At 37.9% G+C, this 24609-nt stretch overlaps 1 long non-coding RNA gene and 1 pseudogene across 1 annotated transcript in view; one reads left to right on the top strand and one right to left on the bottom strand.

The window, feature by feature from the left end:
* Window positions 1-24609, top strand: part of LOC141544715 (uncharacterized) — a 327704-nt gene that overhangs the window by 62343 nt on the left and 240752 nt on the right. Inside the window, exon 3 of the long non-coding RNA XR_012482766.1 lies at window positions 8454-8526. This is a non-coding gene — a long non-coding RNA (uncharacterized LOC141544715). The remainder of the gene's footprint in view (window positions 1-8453; window positions 8527-24609) is intronic.
* LOC141543094 (large ribosomal subunit protein eL36-like) lies at window positions 4565-4864 on the bottom strand (annotated as a pseudogene).

The raw sequence follows: 24609 nt of genomic DNA, 5'->3' as shown, positions 1-24609 counted from the left end.
GAGGGAACTTTTTAAGCTCAATCATCCCTTTAGGAGAGTAAAGCTGGAACTGGAAGGGTCCTGAGAGCTTTTCAAGTCCAGTCCTCTCCATTTTACATTTTAGGAAACAGAGACCCAGAGATTTGTCCAAAATCACTAGGTATTCAAGGCAAGTTTTGGACACAAACCCTCTGATTCCAAATACAATATTCTTTGATTCAAACCCAGGCTTGAGACCATAGATTTAGAGTTGGCAGGGAACTGGGAGGCCATTTGTCCAACTATCCAATTGGCAGTTGAGGAAATAGAAACGCAGAGAAATTTAGCCATTTGTCCTTAAATCACAAATGTAGTAAGTATAGAACTCAAAACTAGGTCCTTTTGTTTCAAATCCAGTGCTGTTATCACACTTTGGATAAAATGCTGTGTTAATGAAGTGGGTCTATGAATGGAGTCTCCATGGTGACATACTTGTGACACATTCCTTTGGGGTCAATTTGAGTAATACAAAGACATTCCAGCATAGCCAAGCCAGTAGAACAGGGCTGTGTTAGTGCTAGGATCATCCTCCCCTAAATTAAATTTGCTTTTCTTGGGCCATTAAACCACCATAGGAGTCCCCGACTCTCTTGCCAAATGTCTTATCTTGAACTGTTCTTATATTGTGAGAACAGCTGTTAAAACTTAGACAATCCAAAGCTTGACTCAGGTCCTTGGGCTTTGGCAAACAAATATCTTTCCATTTTCCTTGCTTGGTACTCCCTCAGGATCCCATGGAGGAACTCCTTCATCATGTCAACTCAGGACAGTCAGGATTTTTGGTGGCCCCTCCTGGGAAGGATTTCCTTGGGGCTGAAAGACAACACCATGGCTACAGGCCAGCTGTCAAGTGGAAGTGGCCAAGGGCCTAGAAGAGCTTCCCTCCTGATGACAGCAGCCCTGCTGTGGGGACATCTTGGACTTGACATTATTTGAGCTGAGGGCCTGGGAAAAATGCTCTAGACTGTTCATGTAGAGAAAGATTTCAAGGAAATAAGAACTAAGAAGTAGAGATCCTTAGAGGGAATGACCTGGTTCAATCTTCTCTTTTTATGAAAGAGGAAACTAGGGTTCAAGGAAAGGAAATGACTTCTTGAAGGTCACTTAGGTACAAATTGCAAAGCTGGGACCATTAGATCTTAGATCAAGAACTGGAAGGATCTCATAGATCATTTAGTTTAATCCAAAGACCATATTTTCCAGGTAAAATTGGTCCTTGATCTCTCTGATGCTGGTAGTGTCAAAGTGCAGATATGGATGGGAATAATAGATATGAACTTGGATTTCACAGAATAACTATGTTATATCAAATTTTTTGTGTATACAAGTACATTGGGGAGAGGAATTTTAAAATAATGAATAACTTAATTTAAATCAGATTTTAGATACATTTTATACAATTGGAAGCTCAGGATCTGGGATTTATAGCCCCCCAAGCTAGCCCCATTTTGCAAATGGGGTTGAGACTTAAACAAATTTAGGAAACAGAATGGAATCTAATAAAGATAATTAGATGATTCAATAGGTAGGGTATTAGGTCTAGAGTGAGGAAGGTCTGAGCTCAAATCCAGCCTCAGACACTGGCTATGTAACCTTGGATAAGTAACTTAATTTTTATTTGCATTAATCTACCAGAGAAGGAAATGACAAAGCACTCTAATATCTTTTCAAAGAACATCCTTTGAGTAAAATTGATAATCATGATCCATGGGATCATGAAGAGTTGGACACGATCGGATGATGGTATCCATTTTAGAATAAAGAAATTAAATATATATATATATATATTATTTATTATAAGGAAATTTATTTATTGAAATTCACTTATTCATTATTTATTTTATTTACTTGGTATACATAATCCAAGTGGATCTTAAAAGCAGGTACATGAAAATGATATATTTTAATGACATAAGCTAACAGGATCAGAGACGTAGAACCCAAAACCTTGATCAAATACCAATTCAACAAATCATATAGCTCCATTTTTTTTTCCTCTACTAGTGTGGTAGTTTATGGTGGCTGGCAACCCAAAAAACCAAGAATTTGATAATATTAGTGAAACACCAGTAACTATTCTTGGATGACCATAAGAGTTCATAGTTAGCCACAATGAATAGTTAACACTTGGGCTATGTAGGAAGCCTCAAAACATACTTTTCACGCTGGCATTTAAAAAAAAGTGTGGCAATAAACATAAATTCCTGGGTGAGTGAAGTCAATGGGTGCAGAGTCTGGAGGATGAATTAAGAGATTCTAGAGTGAGCCAGGAGGAAGGACTAGAGATAATCTACTACAGCAAAGCTTCTTAAACTGTGGGTCATTCACAACTGAATGTGAGGGTCATGAAATTATTATTTCATATCAGTAAAATGTTTGATTTCTATACCTATTTTATATACTCAGGGTTGCAAAACAATTTCTTAGGTGAAAAGGGGCCATAAGTGGAAAAAGTTTAAGAAGCCCTGGTCTAGAGGCACCCAAGGTTAAAGGCACCCAAGTATCAGTTACCAGAATATATTTAAGACTCAAAAATAAGGAAAAAGATCACAGATGGTACTTCTATCCCTGAAAACTGCAATTAAGAAGATATAGCAATTACAGACTCCCATTGGTCCTTTTTATACAATCTATGGAAATGTCCTGTGTATACATGGAGAGAATCCAGGGTGTGTTAGAGCCAGCTTGTACCAGCTTATGAGAGCTGATTGTTAAATTTTCAGTAAAAATTGCTGGGAATCAGCAATGCTCTAATCATAGTTTGATTTCCTATTTTGTTGATTGTCTAGACATAAGAAAAGGATAGGAAAAAATGATAATAATTCAAATTCAACTTTAAGGAGTATTGTGATTATAAAGGGAAATAGGATTGCTATATGGATAAAGATGAAAGGAGACCCTTGGACTACTGGCATTTCTGATATTTAAGGAACCAGATAAAGACTACTATTCATTGTGGAATTTGTAAACATATATGGGCCAGAATTGCATAGTAAAAGAAGGTATGGGAGTATGTGTTGCCTCTATCAGTAAAGGAAATACCAACATCAATGATATCATGGAATTTCCAAAGAACTAATTAAAAGAATATAATCCAATCAGACACAACTTGTGTTTCATGTTTAATACATCAAGAATACAAAGTCAGGAAGAAAAAGGATCCCGGCCTACATACCCTTACATTCTAGAGGATACAATATATAAACAAATAAGTAAAAACATGATAATTTGAGAAGAGAGGGACTTACAATTTACAACTAGAATAATAACACAGAATAAAGGATAATATTACAAAAATCATAGTTGTTCATTAAAATCCCATTTTGACTCATAGTGATTCTGAATTCTTGAAGGCTTCCAACACACCTCCTCCAGGTTCTAACAAGCAAGCAAAACTTCCAATATGAGCCTTGCAAAAGACTCACCCCTAGATCAGTTTGAGGAAGCTTACTGGCAAAAGTTCTATACTTTTTTTTGGAGGGGGCAAATTAATTCATGTAAGCTCTCTATTAAAGTCTATAGAAGGTTATAGTAATTCATGGAGAATTGAATTGAACACCCTTCTAAGTGACAAAGTCACAATCAGAGGGCTGGCTTCAGGGCTATTGTAATCTGGATAAATTTCTCTCTCTCTGTCTCTTCTCTCTCTTCTCTCTCTCTCTCTTCTCTCTCTCTCTCTCTCTCTCTCTCTCTCTCTCTCTCTCTCTCTCTCTCTCTCTCTCTCCTTCTTTCTCTGTCTCTGTCTTCTGTCTCTCTCTGTCTTCTGTCTCTCTCTGTCTTCTCTCTCTCTCTCTCTTTCTCTCTCTCTCTCTCTCTCTCTCTCTCTCTCTCTCTCTCTCTCTCTCTCTCCTTCTTTCTCTGTCTCTGTCTTCTGTCTCTCTCTGTCTTCTGTCTCTCTCTGTCTTCTGTCTCTCTCTCTCTTTCTCTCTCTCTCTCTCTCTCTCTCTCTCTCTCTCTCTCTCTCTCTCTCTCTCTCTCTTAGTATTTTGTTTTCCAAATACATGAAATACATGTGAAGATAGTTTTCAACATTCACCTTTGCAAAACCTTGTGTTCCAATTTTTTTTCCCTCTCCCCTCCCCAAGAGAACAAGCAATCTGATATAGGTTAAACATTTGCATTTCTAACATTTCCATATTCCTCACACTGCAAGAAAAACCCAGATCAAAAGAAAAAAAAAAACATGAGAAAGAAAAAAATAAACCAATCAACCAAACAACAACAACAACAAAAGGGTGAAATATTATGTTTTGATCCACATTCAGTTCTCTTTCTGAATGGCAGTTTCCATTAGATAAATTTCTCACACAGGTCCCACCATTGACCCATAGTGGCTATCATTTACTTTAATACTATGCTGTCTTTCTAAGACTATAAGCTGAAGAATGATTGCTCATCTACTTTGGGAGTTTCCTCATAATAAATTCTCTTAAACAATGAAATAATATTTCCAGATTGAAAATATATAAAAAAAAAATCTCTATACTTTTTTTTTTCTACTTGTCAAATCTTTATTAGGTAAGGGGGCAAGATAGGCAAGGTCAATTTAATCCTTTTTGGCAGCAGCCTTTCTAAGGGCAGTGTGCTGACCTCCTCTCTCTCCTTCTTGGCTAGGATGTGAGTTCCCACACTTTTTTTTTTATGAACTTAAGGGCTCACTTATTATTAGAGACCTTAACAACTCCATGGTCTGCCTCTCATAAGGAGCAAAGCCACACACCTCCCGGTTCATATCTCTCACATTGGTGTGTCTGGTCAAATGCCCACAGTGGCGATGCTTGGAAACATTTGTGGTAACTTTGTGACCCTTGTTGAGGCTCACAGCCATGGGGTATCAGATGGTCATGGCTATGGCACTATTGTAACCTCAATGGCAGCCACAGCAGAAGGCTATCTCTACACTTTAAAAATGAAAATGAAAGAAGTCCTAAATTTCTTTCCAATCAGGTACAAATCTCACTTCTAAAAACTGCCTTGTGAAGCTAGCCTTCTTTCAATATGCATTTGATAATTGCTGAGAGAAGTCAGAAATGCTGAGACTGTAATTCTAATTAGCTTTACTATGGATGGTTGTATAGCCTTTGGGTCTGCTTTTGGATTACTCTTTAAAGATGTTATTATTGCTAAAGAAAAGGGAATGAAAATCTCAAATCTTAGTGAAGGTCCATGAGACTACGAAGAGAGAAGAATTCTGCAACTATTATCAATTTTTTTGCTAACGGTAACATTTTCATTCATAGTCTAAAATACTAATTGTGGTGGAAGTATTGAATCTTCCTTTACCTCCATCATCATTTCAAGGCTTTTTTCCTTTTTTTCTCAAAAGTGTTTTATTTTTCCAATTACATGTGAAGATGGTTTCCAACATTTACCTTTGTAAGTTTTAGAGTTCCAATTTTTTTCTCCCTCTTTTCCTTATTTCCTCCCTCCCCAAGACAATAAGCAATCTGATATAGATTATACATACTTCCATATTAGCCAGACTCTTTTTCTATCACTATCACTCAGCAACTTCTTTGAGATACATACCATCCACATTTTCATTCAATCCAGATTCTGGAGGTCAGACCTCCAGAATGAATTCAATACCTACCTCATAATGCTCTCTGTTTCTGTCTCTGTCTCTGTCTCTCTCTGATCTCTTCTCCTTTTTCTTCTCCTCTCCCTACATTTCAAAAAGATTGACACCCTCAAATAATCTAACTTCCTCAATCTCCTCAATTTCCTATGACCTACTCTTCCACTCCACCTCAGTTACATACAGAAATGGTCATACTTTGACTTTTGCCATCAACCACAAGTATTCCACTTGTTCATAAACTTGAATTCCTTTATTTAGTTTAAATTTTTGTGATTTTATTTTATTATTATATCTTTCCTTATACTGTATGACCCCTATCACTGTTCTTTTTTCTTTTTTTCCTCCTGAGGTAATTGGGATTAAGTGAATTGCCCAGGGTCACACAGCTAAGAAGTGTTAAGTGTCACATTTGAACTCAGGTCCTCCTGACTTCAGGGCTGGTTCTTTAACCATTGCTCCCCCCAATATTGTTCTTTATTTTCACTGTGACCTATATTTGCTCCACCTTTCAGTTCAGTTCTTGAACCTTAACATGACTATCTTCTCCCCCTTATCCTTCTCCAACTATTAGTAAATTTGTTCAACTTTATGCTATTTTCTACTCTCAGATTTGTTGGTCCCATGTCCTATCACTAATCATACCTTGCCAGATCCTGGAGTACTTTCAGCTTCTGCTTCCTTCAATCCTATTCATAACTTCTGAAGACTGGGGAAAATGATGAAATCACTATAGCATAATCTTAACTGGGTCTTCATTGCATCAATGCAATCAATCCTTATATTTCTAACTGATTTACTATCCCACTCACTAGTGTAACTATTCTCAACTTTTTCTTACTTTGACTAAAGAAATGGGAGAAATTGTGACAATCAACAAGTATAACAACAGTTCCATTCAATTTTTAAGAAAGAAATCCTAACAATTATAACAATTCAATTCAATGGTGGTTTTTAAAAATCTAAAAATCTATTTCGCTATATTCTAGTGGTATACTGGATAGAGTACTGCTTATGGAGTCAGGAAGATCTGAGTTCAAATTTGGCTTCAGGCACTTACTAGCTGTGTGATCCTTGGCCAAGTCACTTAATCTGTTTCCTCAATTGGAAAATGGGTTAAAATAGTACCCACCTCTCAGAGTTTTTTATCAAATAAAAATATATATATATTTGTAAATGCTTAGCACGTTGACTGCATATGGTAGACCACATGTAAATACTTATTCCCTTTATTTTTCTCTCTTCTAGCAACACTGTGTGATGTTTACATTTTGAAGGTAAAGAAATGAACACATAGGGTAGATAAGGTGAATGATTCAAATTTATGCAGTTTCATATTCTAGGTTTCATGTGTGTGCCCAGATTTCTTCCTTTTTTAGAAAACAAATTTCCATATTAGTCATGTTGTGCAAGAAAAATTGGACCAAAGCACAAGAGAAAGAAAAAACAAAAATGAAAACAATAGGGCTTCCATCGGCTCTGGATGCAGATGGCATTTTCCCTCCCAAGTCTGTTGGAATTATTCTGGATCACCGCATGGCTGGGAAGAGTTAAGTCAATCATAACTGATCAACACATAATCTTGCTTTTATTGTGTACAATGTTCTCCTGGTTCTTTTCCCTGAAGGTAGAAGGAGTTAGAGTCTGTCTATACAGCTTAGTTGTCACAGAGCATTCACTAAAAACTTGAACTTTAAAGTAGCTAGTCCTTCCAGAATGGGTGCTTTTTCACATGATATTTTGAAGAAAGTCAAAGGAAAAGAAATAAAAAGCATAAGGTTATTCATTGCTCTGATAATGAAACTAAGGGTGAACAGATGTTTCTCACTATAAAGGGGCCCACCACTGTGCCAATAGGGCTATTCCATCACCAAAAATCTCTTACTTGGAAAATTAAGCAAATTGCCTGTTAAAAAATCCATCATTGCCTGGTGCTCATTGATGTGCTAAGGTCTCCATCAATTCCCTGGTAGACCTCATGGTATCTTGACATTAATGCAGGGAAGAGGCAAAGAACTCTTGCTTGGGTAGCCATTCCCATCCAAAGGGATAAGATGAGTTCTTATAGAAACGAATCTAGGCATTCCTATTAGTTTAAAAGCTGTTTGGATTCTGACGTATGTCCATAGGAGACTCATTGTTTAGCATAAAACAAAGGGATAAACACTGGACCTGGACACACCTAGTAATGTGTATGTTGGCTGGGATACCAGCTACACTGTAGAACCTTGGACAAAGCAGTTCCTTTTCTGGGCTCAACTTCTCATCTAGGGTTGGACTAGATGGATTCTGAAGTTTCTTTCAGCTCTAAATTTATAGTATGTCCAAAATGTCTAAAATGATAATTATAATAATTGACATTTACATAGTACTTTAAATTTTATAAATCTTATCTGACTTCATCTTCACATCAACACTGAGTGGTAGGTGCTATTATCCCCATTTTACAGATGAGAGAACTGAGGCAGGCAGAGGTTAAGTGATTTGTCCAGGATCATAGAATTATTGAGTATATAAAGCTGAATTTGAACTCAGGTCTTCTTGACTTTAAATCCATGGCTTATCTACTGTACCACCAATTCTTTCAAGATTCTAGGAATCTCTCTTTTAGTAAATCACTAATTATTATCATAGTAGTGACAGAGAACATTTATAATATGTGAATAAAAGAGTGTGTGTGGGGGAACTGTGGGGAGTTTGCTTGAATGACCTGATAAAAATGACTTCCAAATGGTTTATGATGTTTTGTTTACAATGTAGTATTTTATGAGTGTTGGAAAGTACTTGAATACAGTTTTCAAAAAGTAGCTTAAGAATTCTTCTTACACTATTAACCCTATTCATTTCACTTTCCCAGTGGTTCCCAGTGGTTACATCATCTCTACCATGGGCCTCTATGATACGGAAGTTCTGGAATTATAGAATACCAGGTATGAGAACTGGAGAAGACTTCAGAGATATTGAATCCAAGTCCTTTATTGAATACATGGACTATTATTGTTTGTGTGTCTGATTCTCTGTGACCACTTTTGAGGTTTTCTTGGCAAGCATATTGGTTTGTTTTCCCTTCTCCAGTTCATTTTACACATGAGGAAACTGAGGCAAACAGGATTAAGTGACCTGCCTAGGGACACAGAGCAAGTAAATGTCTGAAGTTAGATTTGAACTCAGGGCCTCTGACTTCAGGCCTACCTGCCTAGAGAAAATATATTGACCTTCATTGATAGAAGGAGGTTCCTCATCCTTCCATTCCTTGTGCCAGTGAAATCTCAAGTTCAATCCCAGATTTGACCTGTCTTTACTATTTTATTGCCTTATGCATATTTAAAAATAAATAAAGGAGTGAACTTGTAGACTATAGTGATCTTCTGGTAGCCACCACTCAGTCAGAAGTAAGCTGGTCTCTGTAAAGCTATACCCCCTCTCTTGAATTGGGAAACAAGATTCTGGATTCAATCAGCTGATTTCTATTCAATAGGCATTTACACTACAATATACGCAAGGTCCTGTGCCTGTCCCTGGGAGTACAGAGAAGAGATAGTGAAGAACCAGATCCTGAAAAGCATAAAGCTAGTAATTAGGACAGCTGGAATTTGAACCCAGTATTCTTACTCCAAATCTAGCAAATGCCATCTCTCCTGCCATCATCTCTCTCTTATTCTTACCGTGAGAACCTTGGACCCTATCCCTGAAATCACCCTTGGCTCTGATAGTTTAACTTTAGCCTTATCTTGTTTGAATTTCCCTTCCTGTGGGCACATATTAACCTAAAAGCTCACATGTTAACATTACTTATGTTTTATTCTATTTTTATTTATTTTATAAAACATTCACCAATTATATTTCAATGTGGTTCAGGCTGTTCTTGGGAATATTGCCTGTCACACTTGACATCTTAGATCTAGACCAGCTTATTTGATTAGCAACTGATTTATAGCTGAGGAAACTGAGTAACTCTCCAAAGTCTGGGAAGGAATCCCCCAATGCTTCATCCAGCACTCTACTGTTTCCACTCTGTAAAGGCTTCCCAAAGTTTAAAGTTATGTTCATTCCAACCATATACTGAGGCAGGAAATCTTAAAAGTTCTGAGGAACTCGGTGGCTTCTGGGGTTTTCCTCTTGGAAACTGTCTTGGTATGCACTAGCTTTAATTTCATTGACCATGGCCATATCAATCACTAAAGGGGAGGCTTTTTCCTTTCCCTCTTCCATGGGATTTTAAAAACTTCTCTCCTGAAGGCTAGTCACTGCTTAGAGAGTCTTTTTTTTTTTTTTTAGCTGTTTTATCTGCTGATTTGTTCTGAGGGATATAGTATCTATCAGAGAGAACTCAGTGACTTATAGTCCCTACTGCTATATAGACAAGAACTGCCTGGTGTCCTACCATGAAAAGATCTTCACCAGACTATTTGTAGCAGAACTGGATTAGGAATCAAGCAATCTGGGGTTTACAGTTGACCAAGGAAAGTTACTTACTTTTCCTAGCCTCAGTTTCCCCATTTGTAAAATGGAGACAGAAATACCTCTTTGAGGGTTATTGTGAGAGTCAAAGGAAAGAGTTTCATAAAGTAGATTATATACAATTGAATCACTCTCCTTATCAAAAGTTGGAAGCAGCAACACAATAAAAAGACCCCTGAATGTGTAACCACAGGATCTGAGTTCAAATTCTGTCTGTGTCATGAATTACTTATTTGACTCTGAGCAAACCATTTCATCTTTTTCAGCCTTAGATATGCCATCTGTAAAATAAAGAAGTTCAATTGAATGACTTTTAAGGTTACTTCCAGTTCTAGATCTGTGATATTTTGATAGGAATCCATTTTTTTAAAATGAGTTATGTATTTGAGCAGGTCATTAGTAATACAAAATCAATGACTAGGTAGTGACATTAACACTAGTTAATAGTGAAAATTGTGAAAAAGAAGTTCAAAATTTTGAATATTATCATCTAGATTATAATTTTCATCTTGATAAAGAACCATACCTGTATAATAAACAGAGAGTTGGTCTGAGGCCAGGAAGACCACACATGGGGAGGTCTACTTATGGTGAGGATACCATCCTAGTGTGTCTAAAAGGGAAACAAAGTAAACATCCCAGGCCTCTTCTCCCCCAGTTCTTCTCCCCTACTCCTCCTTCTCCTCCTCCTCCCCTCTTCTTTCTCCTTCTTCTTTCTCCTTCTTCTTCTTCTTCTTCTTCTTCTTCTTCTTCTTCTTCTTCTTCTTCTTCTTCTTCTTCTTCTTCTTCTTCTTCTTCTTCTTCTTCTTCTTCTTCTCCTTCTCCTTCTCCTTCTCCTTCTCCTTCTCCTTCTCCTTCTCCTTCTCCTTCTCCTTCTCCTTCTCCTTCTCCTTCTCCTTCTCCTTCTCCTTCTCCTTCTCCTTCTCCTTCTCCTTCTCCTTCTCCTTCTCCTTCTCCTTCTCCTTCTCCTTCTCCTTCTCCTTCTCCTCCTCCTCCTTCTCCTTCTCCTTCTCCTTCTCCTTCTCCTTCTCCTTCTACTTCTTCTCCTTCTTCTCCTTCTCCTCCTCCTCCTCCCCTCTTCTTTCTTCTTCTTCTTCTTCAGCAATTGGAGCTAAATGACTTGCCCAGGGTCACACAGCTAGGAAAATGTTAAGTGTCTGAGACCAAATTTGAACTCAGGTCCTCCTGACTTTAGGGCTGGTGCTCTATCCACTTGCACCACCTAGCTGCCCCAGCCTCCCAGTTCTTCAAGGGTGACTTCTATTCCTACCATGAGGAGGTTGACCCCAGGACCACTCTGCTTTTTCTCTGAGAAAGGGGTATCATGCTAGAAGTATATATATGAGCTCTGACTCTGACATATATTGGTTTATGACCTTGGGTAAGTCTTGGAACCACTCAATGCTCTAGATAGCTCTTTAAGACTCTAAGTTTCATAGAAAGTGTTGACCTATATTGGGAGATGGAATTTATTTACTCCGGGGTTCCCTATTCCAGAGAAATCACAGGTCTATTACTGTCCTTAAGATCATTGAGAGACTGTCATGGCAAAGAGAAGGCTTGACATGAATCCTTGAAATCTGTGCTTCTTGTACTAGTTATAGCTAGCTGTAGGCAAGTCACTCGACTCTCATACTTAGTGCTATCAGTAATTCTCTAAGGCTATATTAATTATGGAAGCATTACTGATTTGCATTGGTATTGGACATCTTCACATTAAGAATTCCCTGAATTGATGAAAATCACAGGTCTAGACCTCTTGCAAATGAGCATTAGGGAGAGGGCATTCTTATAATATCAAGAGTAATTAGGAAAGATGGTAGAAGCAAGTCAGGTTTCCTGGAACCTGGGTAGAATTGGGTGCTCTCTGTTGGAACCCCAGAGGAAATGGGGCAATCCAAACCAGCAAACTGTGTGAGTTTTTATAAGATTCTTATCTGTTTCTAGGAGGACCATGCGCTGGGGAAGGGAGCCAGGAGCCTGGATCTAGAGACTGGTTTAATTCATGCTATCTTGGAGAGATACTCCTAGAGAATTGATAGCTAGTTGATATTCAAACTCCCCAACGTCATGAAAGGGATTTGAGGTCATAACTATGGACTTATTCTGATCTAGTGCCTTGGGAAATTTTAGCTTTCCCAGGGCTTCTTAATTTAGGGGGCTGAGGAAGCTATTGGGATCATTACATGGCCACTATTGGATGAGTCCAGTAGAAAGTTGGCCAAATGCCTAGCACAGAGTTGGATGCCATCCATAAAGCAAGCTGGGTAAACTCCCAGAATGCCAGGTTACTAGATGATGTTTTCAATGTCCTCAGGCCACTCCTATTTACTCCCCTGCTGGGGAAACATGCATAAAAATGTAGGTCACTCCAAGAATTTCTAGGCAAAGATCTGATGGCTCCATGGAACAGTCTATTAGTTCCCAGGAGCTTTGGAAAGTAGATTGCTCTTTTTTGAAAGGGCTGGCTAACAAGCAATTCATTTGTGTCACTGTCACCCCATACTCTACTGATCACTATTTCCTGTAATTCTCACCCCAGAAACCCAGCCCTGTAGATGACCTGGTCAGATTTGGCCTAATGGGACCATGCTTATTCTAGTCTGACCCTGATATTCAGGGCTTATTTCCTCTCTAACAGTGATCACCTGTATAATTCATCCTTTGAAAATGGGAAGACTTCTATGAACAGATGCAAAAATGAAATAGGCAAAACTAGTAAAACAATGTGCGTGTATGTATATATAATTATGAAAGGTAACCACACATGGGGAGACTTATCTGTGATAAGGATGCTGTCCTAGTGTGTCTCAAAGGGAAGCAGAGTAAAAATCTCAGGCTTCTTCTTCCCCAGCTATTTTCCAAGAGTAACTTTTATTTCTACCAGGAGAGGAATCAGGAGATTGCGCCCAGAGACCAATCTGTTCTCCTCTGAGAAATGGGATACCAGGCTAGAAGTATATACAAAAGTTCCTTAAATATTATTCACCTAGGACAATATGATCAAATTTCATCTATCTTCTGATCACTTTATCATTTTTTTCAGAGATCCCAAGCTCCCATTCCCATTTAGTATCAGTCACACAATAAACACACATAGCAAATATGTAGAGGGCTGGAACTCTGTAGAATACAAGCCCAATGAAATAGGCAACCTGGAGTTAATATACCAGTCAGTAGCCTCTCAGGATGTCAGAACTCAAGCCATGGAGCCAGGGAAGGAAGATTCTCCTAGTTCTTAATTCATTAACCCTTGGAAGTTGAGCGAAGCTGGAAGGAATTCCACCTGTCATGGCATTTTGGACTGGCAGAGACTTGAGCTTCCCTCAGCTGAGGATCTGAAAGCATGACCTCCAAGAGCACCCAGGATCTGGCTGGTATATTAACTCCAGGTTGCCTACTTCATTGGGTTTGTATTCTATAGAGTTCATTATACTCAGGAAGCCACAACATGTTTTGGCCAGGTTCTAAACACATCCTTGCTATAGATTTCCAGTCATTGGTAGTTAAAACTTCAAAATCCAAATTCTCTAACAACATCTTAACAAGAGATGATGTAGACCCATAAAGAGTGCAAGCCTTTTTTAGATCTTTGTTAATTTCTAGATTAAATCAAGTGTATTTTCTTTTTTCTTGACCTGAAAAGTCAAATTTTTCAATCATAGGGTATGCTTCTAATTTTAAATCAGATATATCCTGTCCTTCATTTTTAGCTTTAATTAATGCCTTTTGTAATTATATCATAGGGGCGCACAAAGCTGCTGCATGGGTGGTGCTGATGGGATCACCGCCCTTCCCCCTCCTCCTCTTCCCTCTACCCATGAAGGTGAAATTGAGGGAGGATGTTCAAGAGATGGGGAATGCCTTAAGGATTCCTGCTTGGGTATAACTGAGCTGTGAAAGTGAGAAGCACCAAGTTCATCAGTGCTGTTCTTATCCAATTCTCCATGCTTTTTAGCTGCTTTATCAGTACCATTTCCCTCCTGCTCTTTCTTCTCACACTTCCTTGTAACACTTTTCCTTTTTTGTAGAACTTGTGGGCTTCTTTAAAGCCAATTGTATTATATTGTACATAAGGAATGTTTCTTCAGGAATTGTCAGGACCTATAGCTTTATAATGTTCATTTAGAGATCAATGTTGACATAGAAGACAGGGTGGGAGAACAAGACCCAAAACCATATTCCAAAATGCAACAGAGGCTTCCATTGGGCTTCAGAATGTAGATTGACTCAGGGAAAGGGGAAACAGGGACCAACCCCAGGGCCCAAGGCAAAAAAACACTTGAGGCATGATGGCAACTGATGCTACACCCAAAGAGTCTTTAGAAGTTCAGTACTAGACATGATCCCCCAGCAGAAGGAACCTGATGGGGGAAAGAGATTACAATTGGGGAGAATAGAATTGTATGCAGCTGGGACTACTGAGATATCCCCTAGAGAGGTGAAATCTGTTCCTGTCTGGCTTATGGATCCTTTGCCTCCAGGCACTGTAGGCTTGACCATTTCACCTCCTGAGAGTGCTTACAAAACTGTTCATCCATACACTGATGTGGGAATGTGTAGCTAAAATCCCAGTCACTAATACAGGTAGACAATGTGTGATTTATCAACCAGGAGAAGTAGTAGCATCAGGTTAATTGATACAGACTCCTAACAGGAAATCTGGTGATATTGACCCAGATTTTGACTCCCAGCAACAGAATCCAGGAATATTCTGGACTGCAGCTGTTACAGCTGACTGTCCTATGCTATCTATATAAATGGCATACCATTGGAAGGACTGGTAGACACGGGTGCAGATCACAGTCATTAGAGATGCGAACTGGCCCAGTCACCTATATGTCTGGTATAGAAGGATCAATAGCAGCTGAAGTTAGTGCTACCTCTTTGTGATGGATATTTGAAGGTGAAATAGGAGTTTTTACTCCTTTTGTAGTTGAAAAATCCCCATCAATCTGTGGGGAAGACAAATCTTATTAGATTTGTCTTAGTTAGTTACAAATTACAAATTATTAATTACAAATTACAAATTAGTTAGTTACAGTTAGGATTACAAATGAGTGTTTCAGCTTTTTAGGCAGGGCTGCTGTTGAAGGCCTGCCTGCCTGCCTGCATTCTCACCTGTTCCCTTTCAATGGAAAACTGATACACCAGTGTGGGTAGAATAGTGGCCTTTAGCAAGTAATAGAATTCAGGCCTTATTAGATATAATACAGGACAGCTTGACCAAGGACACTTACAATCTTTTCTAAGTCCTTGGAATTCCCCTGTATTAGTTGTAAAAAAAAAGAAATCTAGAAAATGGAGGATGTTGATTGATTTGAGAAAAGTAAATGAACAGATGGAAACTATGGGAACTCTTCAGGGAACTTCTCCTACTCAGTTGCCTAGAGAATGGCCTCTTGGGCTATAGATAAAAGGATTGTTCCTATTCTATCTCTCTGGATAAGGAGGATATGAAAAGATTTGCCTTTTCAGTCCACTCAGCAGAGTGAATTATATGCAATCATGCTACATTTTACTTATGTGATTCAGCCTATTCAGTAGGTGTGGTATAAAGAATTGCCACAGCCCAAATAAAATTTGTAGCTTCTAGTATATATCAGCTCTTTAAGGAACTTCAAGAGCAAGTGAGAAAGCATCCAGATAAGATTTATATCTTGAATGTCCATTCTCATAGTGGAATTCTAGGTGTTATTTTTTAATGGAAATTCAAAGGCAGATAGCCTTCTAACCATGTTAGCCAACATACCTTTTATTTCAGGCAGCCCAAGAATCTCATTCTAAATATCATCAGGCTGCTCAAGTGTTACATTTGCAATTTGGGATAACAAGAGAGGAAGCTAGGAGTATAATAAAAGTCTGACAGCTTGCCTTCCTTTCCACGCTCCTACTCTCGCTCCAGGGAAGAACCCTCATGGTTTGATACCCAATGAAATTTGGCATATGGATGTGACCCATTATAAATCTTTTGGTCGTCTGTCTTTTATCCATGTTGTAGCAGACACCTTTTCAGGATTTACTTTTGCAATACCAGCAGCAAAAAAGACAGCCCGAGTGGTCACTGAATTCGTTATACAAGCTTTTGCAATCATAGATGTGCCACTAGCAATAAAAACAGATAATGGACCTGCATATACTTCTAAACATTTTGAAAACTTTTGTGCACAGTATCAGATTTTACGCACCACTGGCATACCTTTTAAAATCCTCAAGGACAGGCAATAGTAGAAAGGAGAAACAGAGACATCAAGATGCTCTTCCAAAAACAAAAGAAAGGGGGTGCCACAAATAACCCTAGAGAGCTTTTAAACTTAGCCCTTAATACTATTAATTTTTTGATTTTTGATAAAGATGCATTGGCTCTGGCAGCCAGGTTTTATAACCTATTGGAAGGGCAGTGTCCAATGCGAGCAGCTCCACTATCTTTAGATAATCACCAGGTGATGTGGAGAGATACAGAAAATGATGAATGGAAGGGACCAAATAGGTTAACTGCTTGGGAGAGAGGGTTTGCTTGTATCTCTACAGATGGAAAAGGAATCAGATGGGTGCCAATGAGCCTTATTCTCCTTGTCCATCGGAGAGGGATAGAGAAGATCCTTGAAACAAAGGAGAAGACCCAAGAAACATCAGATAGTTCCATTGCTGACTGTGCCCACCACTGAAAGAGCATGGCATTTATGGCAATTGACTCATGAACATTAAAAATTGTTAATAAGACTGTTGCAGAACTTTAAAATCAGAAGGAATCATTGGATTCCCTGAGACATGATGAGATTGTTGCAGGACTCAAAATCTGCAGGAATCATTGGATTCCCTGAGACATGAAGTAATGGTTGGTTTTAGATTGGTTTTAGACTATCTCTTGGCTGCTGAAGGAGGTTTATGTGTGATTGTTATTTATATATCATCCTTCTAGGACTTATGGACATGTATATTCATATTGTTTGTCATATCACTTGTTGATTCATATTGTTTGTTACATCACTACTAGCCTAGCCAGTGTTATATTACTATGTGCTTGTGTAATACCTTCCATGCTGATGGATTTATACATACCTGTTTCAAATAAGACTCTTCACAGAGGAAACTGGCTAACAATATCTGGTTTCGTGTTCTCACCTTCCTGAGAAGTCAGGGAGGGGATGACCACCTGTGTTATAAAACAAAAGAAAGCAGGAGATGTAAAGGGCTGGAACTCTGGAGAAGTGTATTTGAAACAAGGTGTTTATTCAGTAGAATTGATGAGAGAATGGTTCTCTAGTTCACATATATACTTAGTACTTAGTATGATGATGTAATGGCTCTCTAATTCACACATATTCAGTAAGCTGTAATGATGTAATTGTACTAAGGGATATAAGGGATGAAAAGGACTGGAAAAGAGACTTTCTATCTTTGACCAGTCTCGTGGTGGCTCTCATGCCTCCTGTAAGTAAGATAAAGACTGAACCAGAATATAGCCCTTTTTGTAGTGGCTAGAAACTGGAAAATGAATGGATGTCCATCAATTGGAGAATGGTTGGGTAAATTATGGAATATGAATGTTATGGAATATTATTGTTCTGTAAGAAATGACCAAGAAGATGAATACAGAGAGGTTTGGAGAGACTTACATCAACTGATGCTGAGTGAAATGAGCAGAACTAGGAGATCATTATACACTTCAACAATACTGTATGAGGATGTATTCTGATGGAAGTGGATATCTTCAAGATAGAGAAGAGCTAATCCAATTCCAATTGATCAATGATGGACAGAATCAGCTACATCCAGAAAAGGAACACTGGGAAATGAGTGTAAACTCTTAGCATTTTTTTGTTTTTCTCCCCAGGTTATTTTTACCTTCCGAATCCAATTTTTCCTTTGCAACAACAACAACAAAATTCGGTTCTGCACATATATATTGTACCTAGGATATACTATAACATATTTAATATGTATGGGAATCTAGGGGAGGGGAAAAATTTGGAACAGAAGGGAGTACAAGGGATAATGTAAAAAAAACCTATACAAAAACCATACCTATGCATATGTACTGTCAAAAAATGTTATAATTATAAAATTAAAAAAATTTTAAAAAAAAGACTGGGCCAGAACAAAAAATCTAGGCTCTATTCTTGGCCATTCTCGTGTTTTTCCTACTAAGATTAAGGCCCATCTGAAGGACCTCCAGAAAGTTAGCTCGAACATTTCAGTAGTAGAACAGAAATTAGAGAAGATATAGAATTAAAGGTTTTTCATTAAGAGAAAGATAGTTCAGGTCAACCAAAAGTTCTTACCCAAGAGGAAAATCCTCAAAATCTCTAAGACAGCAAACTGAGAAGAGAGACATGAAAACGGGTAGCTCCTCTCATGCCTTCCTAGTCTTTTCCTTCAACAATCTTAAGTGGGATTGGCCTCTTCCAATTTTTCTCTTGAAGCTAGAAGTTCACTTGATACAAATTTTGAAAGAGACTGTTGAAGAAGATTCTTTCTTGAAGAATGTTGAAGGGAAATGTTCTCTTGAAGAGTCCCCAATGTTGGGATTGAGGATTGAAGCTGTCTTGCTTCCTGTCAACTCTGGCCCATTCCTTGTGCAGGTCAGGGCCTTTATTTCTACTAGTAAGGAAAGAGTCCCATACTAATGAGCCCTGGGACAGAGTTTACATGCACATATACAATATGTGTATATGCACATATGTGTACATTTACGTATACATGGGTATATTTATGTGCAGGAAGCTAGTTGGAGCAGTGAATAGAGTACGGGACTTGAGATTAGAAAGACCTGAGTTCAAATGCAGCCTCTGACAGAAAACAACTAAACAACAACTATAACACCATGTGTTATATGATGTCTCCGACCAGCAGAAAGCAAATTCCTTGAAACCAAGAATTGTCCTGTTTTTGTCTTCATAATCCTAGTGCTTGCAACATCAGGATAGGACAGAGCCTGTGATTTCAACAGTATAGGGCTCCTGCTGGATTGAGAGAATCTCTTTACCAATGAAAGTCTGCACTTTCTCTTTAATTTATAATCCTAGAGAGTTTCTGGGGATGTCAAGAGACTAAATAATTTGCTTAAAGTCATATAACCAATGCTTCTCAGAGAGAAGACTTGGACCCAGAGCCCCCTGATTAAATGTTTATTGATTAATTGACTTTGAGGCCAGATATCGATATGTAATGCCATTTTCTGCCTGGTATATAGTAGGTACTTAATAAAAAAAATAATTGTGTGTAGGAATTATTGTTAAAATTTTTAAAAATACAATTTAAGGGAATCTAGGATTTTTTTTGTGGTGGTGGGAAGGAAGAGAAGGTATTTTTAAAAATTCTTTTTCCTTAAAAGTGTCCTAAGGATATGAGCAGTTATTTAGTAATATAAACAGTAAGAATTAAATAAATGAAAGGCCTACTTAGTGGTATTTAAAAATGTTTTCTTTCCCCTTTGTAATGCTGCTCATAAAGTCTTTGCAAGTAGGCATGGGAAACAGACTACCAACTCGGATTAATCTTTAAGTGAGAACAGAATGGGGGTGGGGGGCAGGGAGTGCTGTACCTCATTAACAAGCGGATATCCATTGTGTCCTTTTTTTGATGAATGGCAAATCTGCCCCTATCAAGATAAAGGGTGAAACCACAGAGTTTCCACTTTCCCAAGGATTTAACATCCCCCCCTCGCCCCCATGTACCTCCACCCCAAACTCCATCCTTCTCTTCTCTCCCAGCCTAGCCCCTCACCCTCTGGCCTGAGCTTTACCAGCTCTGTCCGCCCAGTTCCTCTTTGGCTGCGAGCACTGGCCCTGAGCCCATGCTGTCCCAGAGGTCAGCAGAGAACTATTCCCTGCTGCCAAACCACCTCATTCAAAGATTTCCTTCAAATCTCATGGAAATGTGAGGTGTCAGACCCTAACGGGACATTTCTTCCAAACCTTTTATTTTATGTGAAGAAACTGAGACCCAGAATTAAAGACTTGCTCAAGATTATGTAACTAAGTAGCAGAGTTGAGTCTGGATGCCAGATCTCCTTACTCTCTCAGGCTAGTGCAAGTTCAACTACAAGAAGTCTTGAAAATGATCTTGATAGAGGGAATTAGGTAGTATAATAGAGCCCAGTCCTGGAATCAAAATTTAGAGTTCAAATCTAGCCTTAGATACTTAGTAGATATGGGACCATGGACATGTCACTTAAATTCTAATTGCCTAAAAATAAAAAAAAGAAAAGAAAATGACCTTGATCATTCCCAGTAAGTACGAATAAAATCAACAACCTTTCTGCAGCTTATGACCTTAGAGAGTTGCTTGGGAGCACAGAAAAGTGGTGAAAGCTCACATAATTGCCCAAGGTCATATATCCACTAAGTACCAGAGGCAAGAGTTGAACTCAGGACTGCCAGCCCCTATCCAGCAAACAACTGTATAACTAGGTAGAGTAGTGGGTAGAGTACCACATTTGTCAGGAAAAACCAAATTCAAATCTTGTCCCAGATGTTTGCTAGTTACGTGGTTTTGGGCAAGTTCACTTAATTTTTCAGCCTTAGTTTCCTCATCTGTAAAATGCTGATCATAATAGCATCTACTTCACAGGATTGTTATGATAACCAAATAAGATAACATATGTAAAGGGCTATCTAAATGTTAAGTATTGCTACTAACAAAAACAATAACAAAAATAAAAATAAAATGACTTCTAGCAGAATAGGGAATTTCTGCTAGTGCAGATCTATGCCTGCTCTTCCATTTTTATGGTATTTCACTAAGAAGGCATATGGCCAGTTCATAAAATTTTTCAGGAGTAGGAAATGCATGTAGATCTTTCTGGCTCTGGGTTATAGCTTTCTACTACTACTTTACCAGTATGTAAAGAAACTTTTTCAACCAAATGGCTAGTTTTTACAATTAATTGACAAATATTTATTAATAATAGCTAGCATTTGTATAGTGCTTTAAATTTGGAAAGCACTTTACAAATATTATCTCATTTGATCCCCACAAAAATCCTGGGAAATAGGTGCTAGTATTATCCTCTTTTTATAGATAATGCAATTGAGGTAGACATATTAATCAGATAATCAAAAAGGAATCAATCATTGCCTCAAGAACCATATTTCATCATAGGAAATAGCATATACTCATATAAAAATAGTAATGGGGGGCTCAGCAGAGAAGGGGCTGATATAGCTATTGGGAGAATCAGGAAAAGACTACATGTAAGTGGAGGAGAAGGGGGCTTTTGAGCTGAGATTCCAAGGGATGGAGACAAGGACTGAGAGCATTTTAGATAGTGAAGGGGACACCAAATACATAGAGACATTCTAGATCATTCATAATAAAGACAAAAACAAAGAAAAATATCCCATAAAAATGAAAGGAGCTCACTTTCTCTCTATCTCTGTGTTTTTTCTGTCTTTCTCTTTCCCTCTCTCCCCTTCCACCTCTCTCCTCCACCTCTCTCCCCTTTCTTATTTGTCTTTCTGTCTCTTTCTTCTTTCTCCCTATCTCTCTCTCTATGTCTTTCCCCTCTCTTCTCTATCTGCCTCTTTCTGTCTCTGCCCTCTCTTATCTCTCCTCTGTCTTTTTATCCCTAAATTTCTTTCTTTTCCCTCTTCTCTCTCTCTGACTCTCTCCCCTCTTTTCTCTTCTCTCCTCTCCCCTTCTCTTCTCTTCCCTTCCTTTCTTCCCTTCCCTTCCTTTCTTCCCTTCCCATTCTTTCTTCCCTTCCCTTATTTTCTTCCTTTCCCTTCCTTTCCCTTCCTTTCCCTTTCCTTCCCTTCTCTTTTCTTCCCTTTCTTTCCATTCTCTTCTCTTTTCTTCTCTCTCTTTTTGTTTCATTTTTTCTGTCTCTCTGTGTGTCTCTCGGTCTCTGTCTCCTTCACGTATATGTATAAACACATATTTATTTATCTGTCCATCCAACTTCCTTGTTACCTTAGGAAAACTAAAACAATTGAAATTAAGAACTCTGACTTTTCATATTTCAGTGCAGTGTTCCTGAATTCCAAGCATTCAAGGTTCTTTCCTGAAGCATTCTGGGAAAACCTGGCATTTGTATGCTTAGCCACTGTCCGTGCCACTGTAAGCAGATAAATACAATGTTTTGCCCATCTGACATCATTCAGAAGTTCTGAAAGTTTTAAAAAATAAAAGGAAGGATATGAATTTTTGTACCTTTTCTTTTAACACCCCTTTAAAGACTTTTATGGAGGCTTAAGAGTCAAAGTTTAAAGTTCAAAATTGACCTTTTGAATGGAATCCAGTAAAATTTTGTTGGCATAACAAGCATTGTCTGTTTGTTTGACTTTTATGGTCTGTCTGGGCAAGATCCCGGTTTCCAAAGCCATAAAAAATATTCTCTGAGCTTGGTCTGTGACATAGGGTATATCACTTATGTGCAGTCCTGGTTTTCCCTTTTGTCAAATTCAATTCTATTCATTTAAATTCCATTTAATTTGCTCCAATCCAAGGTGCTAGGGAGACATAAACTTTCTTTTCTTAATTTAGAGGAATTGAAGATTAGTTTGAAGATTGAATTTCATGAATTAATCTTTGGGTTCTAAAAACGTAGTAAGGATCCAAAGGACTAAGATAAAGTCAGAGCTTAGATTTTACAAAGACCCAGTCCTAGTTCGATTGCTTTTTAGATGATTTTGGAAAGATTCCAAATATCCTGGCCTTTTAATAAGGGAGGGAATTCCTCAACATCTAGGTGAGGGGTAGCATAAATGGTTCACAATAATAGAGTTTGCTAAATAAAAATGACATAGAGATGCTTAATTTTCTCTTGCAAGGATAGAAGGAAAGGGAAAAAAGAAAGAACAACCCTCCTTTCTTCTAGATGAGGAGATGCAGGAACTACATTGAAGAGAGTTTAATGGAATAATCATAATTGTTGGTAGATATTAGAACAGGGCATGTGTGGTTGGGTAGATTCCCTTTCCTCCATCCCTCAAACTCACTTGCGTATACTCCCATGGAAGGCCAAAGTGAGATTTCACTGCTGCTGGTTAGGATTGAGCAATTCTTAAAGTGACTGTCCCAAATTACAATGTTGTATTGTCCAGAGTTGTCCTCTTAATGTATCTTGTGGGGCACATAACCTAGTATCAAAGATCCAGATCTAGAAGAGATCTCAGAGGCCATCTAGTCCTCAATTTTATAGATGAGGAAACTGAGGAAATCAGAGATTTCATGATTCTTATTTAATTATTTAAATATCAGAAGCAGAATTTGAGCTCAGGTTTTCTGTCTTCAAATTCTGTGCCCCTTTAAATGTACCTCATTGCTGTAGAGTCCTTTGAGAATAAATTTATGTTTGTGTAATCAGAACAGCCAAGGATGGTATTTGAGCTGCTCCAGCAAAAGGCAATCACAGAATAACATAATTGCAGAATTAGAAGTGGTCATATACTCCAACTCACAGCTGAAAAAATATTCGTTACATTTTACATGGAGGGTGATCATCTAGTGTTTGCTTTAAAGACCTCCAAAAAAGGAGAATCCACAACTTCATAAAGCACCTCCATTCACTTTTTTTGGACAGCTCTAATTTTTAGGAAGTTTTTCCTGACATCCATGGATGTCAGACGGAGTTAGTCCAATCTCTCTTCCAAGTATTGTCATTGTCATGTCTTTTTCAATCATGTCCACATAGAGTTCTGTGTGACCCCATTTTGGATTTCCTTGGCAGAGATACTGGAATAATTTGCTTTTCTTATCCAGCCTATTTTTATAAATGAGGAAACTGAGGCAGACCGGGTAAAGTGACTTGCCCTGGGTCATACAACTTGTAAGTGTCTGAGGCCAGACTTGAATTCGCAAAAATGAATCTTCCTACTCCAAGGCTGGCACTCTATCACCTAACTGCTCCTCTTCTTAATGAGAACCCCTAAATTCTTATGAAGATACCAAGACATTTAAGTCTTCCTTTTCTAAGTTAACCATCTCTTTTTAATATCAAACGAATTAAGAAATTTTGTCCAATCAAATGGATTTGAGTTGATTAAATTAAATTTGAAGATAACAGAAGACTTATGATGGCAAAAATGTTATTTTTCAGTGACAGCATTTCCCAGTGATACTGATAATACACTACATTTCTTTTTGTCCATATTTCTAAGGCTAGGTTGCTATACTTTTTCCTTTGTATACTATAAGTTTAAAACAGATTCTGAGCTCCTTCTCCTTTTAGCTATATCTAAACATATAAAATATATATTTTAGTTTTTTAATTTAAAAAATGTTCATTTTAATAAGTATATTTTTTCCTCTTGCCCTTTATCTCCACTCTCTAGAATAACAACCACCATTACCAACACACAAACTCTTATAATAAACATGCATAACCAAACAAACAAAATTTAAAAATCTCCCTATTGACCATGTCAGAAATGTGTGTCTTTTTTTTAATTTATTTTTTAAATTTTATAATTATAAATTTTTGACAGTATATATGCATGAGTAATTTTTTTATAACATTATCCCTTGTATTCATTTTCCCACATTATCCCCTCCCTCCTTCTACTCCCTCCCCTAGATGACAGGCAATCCCATACATTTTACATGTG

This window comes from Sminthopsis crassicaudata, chromosome 5 (genome assembly GCF_048593235.1).
Source record: "Sminthopsis crassicaudata isolate SCR6 chromosome 5, ASM4859323v1, whole genome shotgun sequence".
Classification (NCBI taxonomy): Eukaryota; Metazoa; Chordata; class Mammalia; order Dasyuromorphia; family Dasyuridae; genus Sminthopsis; species Sminthopsis crassicaudata.
This window is presented reverse-complemented; position numbering and strand designations above follow the sequence as displayed.